Consider the following 12,821-nt stretch of genomic DNA (forward strand, 5'->3'; position numbering starts at 1 on the left):
CATGAGCCAATCCCTTATAATTGGTCTCTCTCTCCGACAATCCACACAGACACACACACATATCCTATTGGTTCTGTTTCTCTGGAGAACCTTGACTAATACAAGCTTCTTAAGGTCTGCTCAAGAAAATATGCAAAAAAAGACAAGGAGAAAGGAAAAACAACGATTCTGTAACATTTTATAGTTCATGTTGGAATAGAGTAAACACAAATGGTTTGTGCTAGCCACAACACACTGTCTAGTGGTGTGACCTTGAGAAATTCTCTTAGTCTATCTGAGACTCATTCATTCACTCATTTATCCATTCAACAAATTCTTGCAGAAAGCCTTTTCTGAGCCAGGCATGGAAAGTACTGTGTTAGCCCTGGAAATAACAGGGTGGATAAGATAAACGCCCCACCCTTAACAAATGAGAACATTTGATGGGAAAATTCGTGTTTAAAGTGAACAGTTGTAAATGTTGGAGCATGAGGCACCTTTATCTCCTGTGCTATTTGCACAAACCCTCTACTTTAGGCACTGGTAGCATCTTAACTAATGTGTCTAACACACATTTTGGGCTCTGAAACTCTGCCTAAGCCCTCATCATCCCTTTGAGGAATGCCTTTATGGAATTGTCTTTCCCGAGTATGCCCCACTACCTTTTCAAAGATCTTTTTAACTGCCTTCCCTACTTACATCTTCCTCTTCCTCCATATTCCCAAAGACTTTCTTTTCTATGCTTTTCATGAGCATGTATCAAATATGAGATATTATTCATCTTTGTATAGAATACTCTAATTGTTAAGCTTCTTTTTTTTTCAGTTGAAGTATGGTTGATTTACAATATCGTGTTAGGTTCTGGTGTACAGCATCGGGACTCAGTTATACATATATATACATATTTTTCCCATATTCTTTGTGTGTGTTTTTTCTTTTTTTTTTTTATTGTTACCTAGAATCATCTTCAACGTGTACACTTCATATTCTTTTTCATTATAGGTTATTACAAGAGACTTCACCAATTTGCATGTCCTCCTTGCGCAGGGGCCATGGTAATCTCTGCATTTTTCCAGCTTTAGTATATGTGCTGCCGAAGTGAGCACTAGTTGTTAAGCTTCTAAAAGCAGAATATAATTGTATATTTCTTTGTTTCATTCAGCACAGTAAGCATTTCTTGAGTAGCAATAATGATTTTCTATTGTTGATTCAATAAGAGAAACTGGGAAATCATTTCAATGCCCTGATTTTTCATAAGCTACATGATGAAAGAAAACACTTGATCATGGAAATTTTACATTCAATATTATTGGTTTCCAAGTAGGGGGAAAAAAGACCAAATAAATTACAAACATAATCACTTGCTTATGTCATTATGGTAATAAGGAAATTAATCAGCATATGTCACTGAGATTAAATATCTTCTGTTCATGACAAATATCCAAAAGTAGTCCCTTATGTAAGGATCCTAATCTATAATCAATAATCAAATTCTAACTTTTGAAAAATGTCTAAGCCATATGCAATTTGCAGTTGAAAGTTATCAATATGTGGTTAAGGAACTGAGCTCTCTAAGGAAAAGGGCAGGGTAAAGAGCACCTTTTTAATTTGTGGAGGCAGGGGAGAAAAGCGACTATGAATCAGACTCAAATTAAAATAGTGATGCCACTTGTTATAACTGCACAAATGTGGACACATTAGCCTTGCTAAATCTTAGTTTCCTCATCTTGAGAATTCAATAGTTAGAATTTTATTCTCTAACTTTTTATTTGTTATAAATGGAAAAAGATAGTCATCAGAAAAGAATATTTCTGACTCTCTGGGGATTTTAACTTCATTAATACCTCAATTTATAGGATTATTGTGAGGGATTAAGTAAGTCATGTTGATGTAAAGTACCAGACGTTTGCCTGGCACTTCATAATTGTGAAATAAATGGTGCCTGCTTTCAAAAATAAGTGGCGAAAAAGTTCATATGTGGCTAGACACACTGTGTTCTTCATAACGGTTCTACATTATTCCAACGTAGCTAAAATCTCTGTTAAATCTGTTCTTCCTATGCCTTGAAGCTTATAATCTGATTTTTCCAAAATAGGTTTTATAACTGTGAAGTTCACGTCTCATTTTATGCTTTATACAAATGCTTTTTCTTTACATCACTTACCTTCTTTGTGGGATCATTATCTCAAGCATTCCTCCAAGAATAGGATTATAGTTGTTCGTTTTTTTTTGTTGTTGTTGTTTTAAACTCAATCTGGGGTCTCCATTCCTCTTTAAGTTCCACGATGAATTTGCAAAATTCTATCTAAATAGCTACATTGTTCTTGTCCCAGGAGGCATTAGCTGTGAATTTAAATTTACCATTTCATAGTGAAGTATTAAAAAGGAAATGTGAAAAATGTGTGTGTGACTGCAGATAAAAAGGAAATATTCAAGATTTGAGCTGAACCAAAGGTAAAAGAATAAAAGTCCCTGTGTTTAAACTAAATCTTCTAAACATTCTATATTAGTAAAACATAGATCCTGTAGCAGATGGAAGCTAAAAAATGGAAATGTCTGGGTTGATATATTACATTTATTACAAATAATCACAACAACAGAAAACACTACATCTATACTGTGTACGGAGGTGCATTGGGGGAGGGGCAACACTTCAGAGCCTGATGTGAGAAAAACTACAGGGGTTGGCTCAGAGAATCTGGGGTTTAACTCAAACTGAATCATTTAATACCAAGTTATTTTACTGAGTTTCAGTTTTTTAAAAGGGGAGTAATCTCACAGATTGTGAAGACAATTTAAGTGAGTTTAGCATAGAGATCAGGGCAAGTGCTTAGGAAAGAATGAACCCTCAACCAAATGATAGATTCCAGTTTTTATTACCAAGAGACTGGAATCTCCTTGAGAAGCAAGGACTATGTCAAAATAATTCTGTGTTTGTTGACTTAGTAGAATAGAGAGTATGTGTGTGCGTCACAGAGCACAGCTAACATCAGAAAGGAAAAAGCGAGGAAGACAGAATTTGGCCTTTATTGCTGTTGTTTTAATTGCATCGACTTCAGTGCTTTGTCTAAATTCTGCTTCTTATTTCTCAGGCTTGTTATTGTTTGCCTTCCCTGGAAGCTAATTAGAACAATTCTGACCTGAGGAAAACCACTAGACATTTTTGGGGCCAAATTCAACTGAACTAAAGTTGAAGAAATCTTCATATTAATAGAATGAAACAAAGGAACTATAGGAGTTTTATCTTTTCTTAAGGGAAGATTATTTATTGTAGAAAGATCTTTGTTTGTTTGTTCGTTTTTAAGTGAAAAGTTTCTGCTACTCAGCCAAAACCTCCGGAGGAGAGAGCTGATGGTCTGAACTGATGTGTTGGTATTCCTCCCCCACCCTTTTTAGTGATTTCTCAAATGAGGTTTACTAAATATCAAAGAAACTCCTATCATTTCTTTTTACCAATATTCACTACCAAAAGTACATAATTTTGTAATACCAAGTAGAGAAGGGCTACAGGATTGTAGGTCAGTTTTAAACTTTTAAAAATTTATTACCGGGATTCTAGATAGAATGATATCGTGGCTCTAAAATTAAGCTGCTTGTGCTCAGTTACCACTTCTAGCTATGTGTTTTTGCCTTAGTTATTAACTTTTCTTTCCCTCATTCTCTTTGCTTATAAAATGAGAAGGATTATAGTGATTATACTGCTTCATGGTTTACAGTGAGGATTGAGTTAATATATAAAGAGTTCAGAAGAGCTGCTGAGACACAGTAAGTGTTCAAAGAATGTTACCTACAAGCATTACAAGATCAAATAGAGATTTTGCTGCGACCAAATTGTAATGTGTAAATTGACGGAACTTTATAGAAGGAGGGGCATTACAAATCAGCTAACCTTTTTATTGTAATCCACAGTGAAAAAAATTTACATCATGATTTAGTATATACACATATAAACAAGAGTTTTGCAAAACATATAAATAAGAATTTTGCAAAATAATACTTTTTGTATATAGTACACTCAGATATTTGCTTCATTTTATTTTTTTAAGATGCCAGTTGCCATCCACTAAATTGATTTTGCCATTGAATGGCACATGAAAACTTGGGGGAAATGCCATTAGTTATGAAAAGTAAAGAATTCAAAATTTTAAAATAGAAAGAATGCTTACAAATTTATAAAGAAAAGACAATCACACCTAAATGCGAAGTTGGTAAAGGACAATTCACAAAAATAGAAATATGAACGGCCAATAAATTTGCACAAACTCTTCAAGAGAAATTTTTCTTTCTCCAAATGGATAGTTGTCCCAGTATCCTACTCTTCCCATTGGAAATTACATAAAAGTGTTTATTTTCTTGTATTTATTTACTTTGTATTTATTCCTTTGACCTATTCTGTGTAACATAAATGGTGTTGAATGTGCTAACTAACCTTATAGTGGTAATCATTTCACAATATGTAGGTGTATCGAATCATCACATTGTACACCTTAAATTTACACAATATTATGTGTCAAGTATACCTCAATAAATCTGGAGAAAAAAAGATTATAGTTATAGAATTCTGGGACCAGAATTTTCTTCTGAATCAAGATATAATTTACATACCATAGAATTCACCCTTTAAAGTGTACAGTTAATTCACTTATTTTTAGTATATTTACAAAGACGGCAACCTTTACCACTATCCAATTTCAGAATATTTTTATCACCTTTAAAGAAACCTCATACCCACTAGCAGTTGAGCCAGAATTATTATTTACTCCCAGTCCAAACATCTTTCTACTGTCATAGCTTTATATAGATTTTCAAACTGATGATCTGGTAAGTAAAGTTTAATAAGTATTTACATGTCTAATTGACTAAATTTATCAAATACTTGCTAGGACTTTGCATAATTCTGTGCTGTTAACCATCTCAAGATTTTATACAAATTTCTGTATTCTTTGCTTTTATTTTATTTTGCTTTTTAATATCTACCAGATTCCTGAGGGTACATGGCAAAAACTTAGACACTAATCCTATGTACTCTAAACAGACTCAGGAAATGCCTTGTTCTTTGAACGTATAAATCACCATCGCAAGGGAAATGAGACTGGTGATTTTTAAAGAGAATATGTGAGCCTTGGAGACTTTTACAAAAGGAGGAATTTTTTTTTTCTACTTCAAGTTTTTCAAATAAAATCCATAACTAGACAATGGGTCTTTAAGAGGTCTAAGGAGAATCTAAATATTTTCCTGAACAGAAGTTCAAATAAATTTTAAGAGAGCCTCATCATAATATAAACCAAAAATTCTAGTCTGGTTTTCAAAACATCCATCCTTGGTCTCCAGATCTGCATCTACTTTAACTTGTTGGAATTAATTTTACATAAGATAAGCATGGGTGTCAATTTTCTATTTAATGCCAAAATTACCAGGTGTCCGAAAAAAAAAAAAAATCTCTGAAGTTAGTCACATTTGGATTATTTAAATAGCACCCTCTTAAGTGTGAGTCATGTGTACTCTGATTCTTCACAGCATGGTTGTTTGAGTCTTCAGTAAACATGGTTTCAAGTATTCAAAAGGACATAGGCCCACAGAAATTAATGATCAGAACTCAGGGCTCAAAAATTTGAAATGGTTGTAGATTAATCCACTATAAAGCAATGAAAATGATGATAGTGACAATAAAACTAAAAGATAATTTTAAAAAATAGTGGCTGGCTCTTTTAAGCAAAACAAAAATTAAAAAAAAAAAAATCAAATTAGTTATCAGCAGTAAAAACTGACTTTATTAGACTAATGAAAATGTCCAAAAGGAAATGATATATTTTAACATTCAGTTTGGTAGGATATTAATTCCTTTTTCTCTGAAAAAAAAAAATCCACATAAAATCTTTGAAAATCTATTAATATTTACATTCATTGAATTTCAATGCAAAGAAAGTTTCCTGCCATTAATTTTCCAATTCTTAATAAAGTCATAAAATCTCTTTTAATACAGCATAAACTAAAATATAAAAGAATTTGTCAGGAGATAGCCTATGAATGTTTTATGAATGAATTAATTAGCTAGTTTTTTAAATATTAAGCAACTTTATCAAGTCTTGGGTTATTAGCTGCTTACTGACTCTAATCACTGAGTTACATTACCACGGAAGGCTTAACTACAATTAATTACCTACTCTTGGCAGATAAAAATGTAAACCTTAACATTGATTTAACTTACTCACTTTGTATTTGGCAAGGTAATTATATGAGCTGTACATCTAGTCATTTTCAGATATTTGGTTCTTAGTCTGAAGACTATGGTTTGGGGGAGGTGTCATGGGAAGACTGACTTGATAGATGCCAAATACTAATCTCTAGAAAGTAATACTTAATTTATGTTTTTTCCTGAATTGAATTCATTGTTTTTAGGCTACTTTCATACATCTTTTTTAAGTTTGCCCCCAACTCTTAGGGATACAAGATTATACAGTAAAGAATTTCCTATGAATCTGCAGAATTCAACATTTCTTACTTATATTTCTAAATTATAAAGGCAGTTTACCAATTTTAATTATTTTAGAATTTGCAGAAATAAATGCTGTTTTACATGGTCATTGAAATGACATTTAAAAAATAATTTATTTTCTGCAATCACAATGACTTTCAGGAGAACAGGTTTTGAAGCATTTCCTCTTATTAGCTGTGTGGTGCTTAACCTCTCAAAGCTGGAGGAATCCAATCTGTAAATGGGAATAATATTAGCAGCCTCCAGGGCAATTACGGGGATTCAGTGAATGGTGCAGGTGAAGCACCTGGCATATGGTGAGCAGGCTCAACAAGAGAGAGCTGCTGTTGTTAGCGGTCCTGGTTTCTGTATTGCCAATCACATTAATTCATTCACATGACCTAAGACATTTCATCAAAGCATAGATCTTATGTTAGATATTTGTTGTGTATGTTATTCCCTTGGAAAGAAGAGCAATTAAGTAGCTATTTCAAGTACTCAAAAGCCCTCTTTATAAAGGAGTAAAAGAACCATAAATACACTTTGCAAAGGATTAAATGTATCATGGTTTACATCACATAATAAGATCTTGTCAGATTTTAATTGCTCAGACACAAATGCAAAAAATGATGATCTATACTACTGAAAATGCAAAAAGGCCAAGCTTAGAAAACATTAAAACAGGTTTTCAAAAACACAGATTTATTCTAAATGTATTTTTAAACCGCAACCACAATGTTAGCTTGCGAAATACCTAATAAAAAGTTCCGATTCCAATCCTTTACGTTTCATGATCAGATGTCAGTTAAGAGATAAGAGCGTGACTGATTTATAGTTTCTTTTCTAAACCTTTGATGTAGGTAAACATTCTAAACTTTAACTTATTGCCTTCAAGCAAAGTTATGTTCTACTTTTTATAACCCATTTATAAAGATTTCCAGGAAGTAGCAATCTGGTAGCAATTTTAGTTGTGTTTAAACTCAATGTCAGAGACTCTGACTTATTATGACCACACATCAGCTTAATGTACCAGGCCAAACACTTGGTAATGGCTACAGGAATTGCAAGTATAGATCTTGGGAGGAAATTACAAGCCTATAGGTCAGAGATATCAAATGGGTTTCAACATCTAACATCAGTTTCAGGTGTTTGCTGCCTGCATCGTGTTGAGAAGGATTTTGAGGATGGAGTTAGGGCTCTGGGAGAAAGGGTGTGTGCTATGCTGTAATACTGAAAAGCAATGACAAGGGGTGGGGGTATAGCTCGGGAGAGTACTTGCGTGCTTGGTGTGCATGAGGTCCTGGGTTCAATCCCCAATGCCTCCGTTAAGGGAATAAACTGAAAAAAATAAAACCACAGACTGCCCTGGGCAGGCAGGCAGGAGGAGGAGGGACTGACTGCCAGCTCTGTTCTACTTTTGGGGTCTTACATGTGGCTCAAGGCAACTAGAGTTAGCCTTGGGGTCCTCCTGTCTCTTATTCTGGATTCTCACTGTGCATTTGCTCCATCCTCTTTCTGAAAACAAACCCTGCACCCTTTGCACACTCCCACTATGTGCAGGAGGCAGGAGGTGCTGGCTGCACAGAACTTGAGTTTTCTGTCAGTAGAACAAGTAAGTAGAAGAAACTAACTAGTGGTTCTTATTTGCAAAGAACAGAGGTCTCTGCTTAATTCAAGCAGAGAGAGAATTTAACTTTGGAAGTCCAGAGAATGGACAGGAGGACTGGTGGAGGCTTAGGCAGGAACTTAGGAACCTGGGGCAGAGTCCAGGCACCACCATAGGGATGGTCCGCTCAGGTTGCAGGCACACCATCAGCACTGGACACTTGCTGCCTACTGCTTCCCCTATCCCTGGACACTCACCTTCTGCCCCTGAACTCTCAACTCCACCACACCACCCACCATGAATAACCTTTGAGCAGCAGCCTTCTTGTCACTCCCTCAAAATTCAAATTTCCAAGCCGGAGCCTGAGAGTAGTGATACCCAGATCAAAGGACTACACTCCTCTCCCACCTTTAAAACTCCACACAGAACATCTTCAAAGCCACTTCACCCCTTAAACTGGGATTTCAGAGTTGACTTTTTGAGGCTGAGAGTTTAGGACAACAAAAATATTATTTCCTTTTTATACAGAAGTTTAGAAAATCAACAGCTCAGGGAGTTTTATTTTCTAGTTAAAAAAGTTGAATATAAATTTACATGAAAATTTTAATGCTCAAGACAGTGGGCATCTGAAGTCTTAGTAGTTAAATAAACACCGTGTTATGTATATCTTTCTGTTGATGTAAATGCCTATGCCTGTCTTTGGTTCATTTAGTGAGCTGAAGAAAAATTTTTTTCAAGCCCTTATATGCATTTCCTGAGTTCCTAGAATACAAGAATACTGACACATTTGATTGTTCTATTTCGTATTTGTCGAAGATGATTCTGAATTTCGCTAAAAACCACAAAGGAAATCAACAGTCCCAACATTAACAGTTCTGATAACCCCACCAAAGAGGAAATGTGAAGAGGAAGTTAATCTAAGACTCTGAAAGGGCAGAAGTGATTTCAGCAGGAGAAACTCAATATTCAGCCCTGACACTGACTGACCCACATTTTTATCTCAGTTCCTTCTGGACCCTCTCCCTTCTCTTCAGCAACTGGCTACAAGGCCAGCAGGAAAGGTGCTTGGATTCAGAAGAGCAGGATTCTAGTTGTGGCTGCTCCACGTTCATTCAGGGTGGCAGCCTCAGTGTCCACTGCTGTCAAACAGGACAGTAATACCTGTCCCAGTTCCTTGGCTGGGAAGCTGCCAGGATCGCTTAAGAATACACTGTCCCGAGATAAGCCAAAGCCACCATTACTGGGAGAGTCGCCAACAGAACTCAGCCTGAGTTCTCTCTCCCGGCAAGGCTGGTTTGACCTACAGTCAACAGGAAGCTCCTGGGGCTGGGACAGGATCCCTGGATCGGAAGGAGGCCAGACGCGAGCGTTTTTGGACGGCGATCAGGAGGGTGATGAGGATGTTAGTAACGCCCCACTGGCTCCCGCAGCTGGGCTGAGATTTCACTCGCAGCGACAAAGGGTGCGGAAGCGTGGTACTGAGGAACAAACAGCCAGCCCCCAGAGCCCCTGCTGTCCCTCACAAAGCCCCCGGCACCACAGAGAGCGCGCCGAAGGGAAAGGAGAAAGGCCGAAGGGGAGGAAGCGGCGTCCCCACCGCATCTCCGGCGGCAGGCTAGCGGGCGGCCTCAGGGTCGCGGGTGGGGAGGGGGCGCTGTGGGGCTGCTCTCGGCGTGGGGAAGCGCCTCCTCCTCACGCCCCCTCAGCCTGCGCCGCCTCGGGAATCCGCCCTGGACCCCGCCGCCATGTTGGGTCGGCAGAAGTGACTCGGCCTCGCCGCCGACGGCCACCTCGGCAGGACTGTCCGCAGCCCCGGGGGGCGCGCGCCGCCGCCGGAAGGCGGGATCGCTGCAGCCCGGCCGGGCGCCGCGCGAGTTCCGGTGAGCGGGCGGGGCGCGCGCGCAGGTAGCCCCCGCCCCCGCGCGAGGGGCGGAGCCCGGAGTGAGGGCGGGCCCCGCGCGGGGAGAAGGTGGAGCGTGAAGCTGAGGGGTGGGGAGCCCGGGAATTCCCTCCTCCTGAAGTAGCTAGTCCGCGGCCGGCTGTGCCGTCGTCGCTGCGGCCGGGCGCCCGGGGCAAGGAGGTGGAGGAGGGAGAGGGCCCGCGGGCCTCGCCTCCGCCCGCCGTCCCCTCCCCGCCACCCTGAGCCGTTGCTGCGGCGACTCCTGCGAGCGCGGCTGGAGCTCAGGTAAGGACCCTTCGGGGCCCCGCGGGCGGAGGCGGCCGACCCCGGCCCCGGCCCCGCAGCGCTAGGCCCCGGCGCCCGGACGCACCGCTGCTCCCCGCCCCCGCCGGCTCGGAGTCGGGAAGTTGGGGAGAAACTTCTCCCCTCCCCCGGCCCGGCTCGCCCGGCGGGCGTGTCTCCTCCCCGGCGCTACCTGCTGGCCCCCTGCGTCGGTCTCCGCCCCGTCCAGTCCTTCCTGGTCCCGCCCAAGTCCGACCTAAGGTCCTCAGAGCTCTGGGACACCCCCGTCCGCGTCTTTAAGGTTGTGCGGACCACCCGGCGAGGGGGCGGCGAGGTTCACTTGGGCCGAAGCAAGGAGCGGGGGCAGCGGCCCCTCTCCGTCCGGGAGGTCGGGGGTCGGTGTGTCCGCGGACGTCGGTTCCACGGTGCGGGGCGAGCGGGCGAGGGCCTGGGGGGAGGGCGAGTGGGTGAGCCTCTCGCTACACTTGGTTTGATTGAAAACCGCAACATGTTAAAGTTTTCCTTTGTTTTGGGTTGGGGGTTGGGAAATATGCCGTTCAGCGTGCACTTTTATGGTGTTATGCAGTTCCGCCTCCCATTTGGTTCGATTCTCTGTCCACATGTGTTTCAGAAAATTTTGTTTTAATGTATGTTTTTCTTCTTGATAATTGCTTCCAGCTTTTGCTTTATTGGGCATGGGAGCCGTGTTGTTTTAAGAAGCTCTTGGAAAATCAAGTCCGATGGAGGGACTGCTTTAATTTTTGTTTTGTAATGGGTGAGACCCAACGTAGTTCGTATCTGGTTGAATTATTTTCTGCTTAATTTAATTGAGACAGACCCGGAATACCACATGGTCTAACAATTTATAAGTTATTAAAGAAATGACAGATTGAGTCTTCACTGAAATCAAACTTTTTGTTCATGCCATTTATTATGAATATATGTTCCGGCTGGTATGTGTGTTCACATGGATGATTTCTCATATACGTGCATATGATTGGAGTATATTCGTGCATTGCAACCGCAGGATTGCAGTGCCAAAGTTATCTTGATAATTCTAAGTGTGTTTAAACCATCCTGTTAAATTTCTAAAGTAAACTTACACTCTAAGGAAAATATTACTAAATATGTACATATGACTATGCATTTAAAGCAAACGAAATATGTGAGAACTCTAACGTGCTAACTACCACAATGCTTGGCACACAGTGGACATGAAACATTTTGAATGGATGGGTAATGAAGGAATGTCTTGTATTAGAAGCCAAGGATCTTGTATACATCATATATGATTTTTATACATTGTTCTGTAAGAAAGTTGTATTTCAGTAAGCCATATATATGTTTTGTTTTGTTTTACTAAGATATATGAGATTCCTGCCATAGCTGACCCTTTAAAAAAAAGGAAGTTTTATTGTGTTTTAATTTTTGGATATAGCTAAACCTTAGTGGAAATTTTGAATGCTAGTTGATAATTCATTGGGTCCTAAATTTGAAAAAAAAACATAACTCTGGTCTGAATCTAAGTACAGGACAGTTCATATCCAGGTTTCCAGGATAAAATGTAAAAGGGCTCTTAAAATATGCACTCTGCTGTAACCACCATAATGTTATAATAGCTTTAATTTTGCAGTATGTTTTTGCTGACTTCATAAACCACAAAATTGACTCCTTTCTGTTCAACCGAAAGTGAAATTACAGCTTTGACTTCTCTTCTGGGATAGGTGGAATTTGTCTTATGGCTGAAGTATAGTATTAATATATGGTTTACTTTTTTTTTTAAATCAGTAAATTCTCAAGCTGAGAAATCAGTGTCTATGTAAATAAATCTCCATCATGGTATGTAATGTTAAAAGAAAAAATATTCTGAAAGAATAGCAATGACGTAGTGTCAATGAAATATTAACAACACACGGTATAAGACTTGTTTATGCAAAGTTCAGATTTGCAGCTTTTTAGGCAGTAAACAATTTATTAATGTGAGTAATTTTTCTCTATAAATTTATTTAGCTTTTAATCTAGTGAGTCCGTTTAGTGTAGACATCATGTATTAGTTCCTATTAGCATTATATTTAAAAAAAAGCCTAATATCAAAAAATTTTAAAGAGCAGTACTAAGGTCTGGTGTCTAGGAATGCAAACTTGGGTGATAAAATTTATTTTTTAAAAACCTGCAGGAAGTAGGGGGTGGGTATAACTCAGTGGTAGAATTCATGCTTACCATGCTTGAGGTCCTGGGTTAAATTCCCAGTACCTCCATTTAAAAAAACAAGCAAAATTAAAAAAGAAAAACAACCTGCAAGTAAGTAATTTTTGTAAAAGTTAAGAGAGGAGAGAGGAAGTTGACTGGGACCTGGCTGCTGAAGTGGTGCAAAGTTCTTTCATCTGGTGATGGTTGCAAGGGTGTTGGCTTTAGAGTTCATTAAGTCTTAACATTTGTTCGATGTGCTTTTCTGTCTGTGTTTTGGTTTGTGTGAAACTTTTTTTTTCCTTTTTAAAGAAGGCTGTGGGTAATGTACTTTATAAGGTGCCTAGATAAATATTTAGTATTTGGCGACTGATTTTAGAACGCTGCCTGCC

At 39.2% G+C, this 12,821-nt stretch overlaps 1 protein-coding gene and 1 non-coding gene across 4 annotated transcripts in view; one reads left to right on the plus strand and one right to left on the minus strand.

Moving 5' to 3' along the window:
• Positions 1–981: 981 nt before the first annotated feature.
• LOC123617771 (U6 spliceosomal RNA) lies at positions 982–1,085 on the minus strand. The gene has a single exon (XR_006726016.1). It is a non-coding gene; the product is annotated as a U6 spliceosomal RNA (small nuclear RNA).
• An 8,360-nt stretch (positions 1,086–9,445) lies between these two features.
• The window catches only part of YES1 (YES proto-oncogene 1, Src family tyrosine kinase), a 56,196-nt gene continuing 52,820 nt past the window's right edge, over positions 9,446–12,821 (plus strand). Inside the window, exon 1 of one of the 3 annotated variants that reach the window (XM_074352530.1) lies at positions 9,446–9,940. The gene's annotated coding sequence lies outside the window, so the exon portion shown is untranslated. Of the gene's footprint in view, positions 9,941–10,034; positions 10,246–10,492; positions 10,668–12,821 lie in introns of those variants that run through there. The other 2 variants (XM_074352529.1, XM_010958071.3) reach the window with 2 other exon arrangements.

The sequence above is a fragment of the Camelus bactrianus genome, chromosome 24 (assembly GCF_048773025.1).
Source record: "Camelus bactrianus isolate YW-2024 breed Bactrian camel chromosome 24, ASM4877302v1, whole genome shotgun sequence".
Lineage (NCBI taxonomy): Eukaryota > Metazoa > Chordata > Mammalia > Artiodactyla > Camelidae > Camelus > Camelus bactrianus.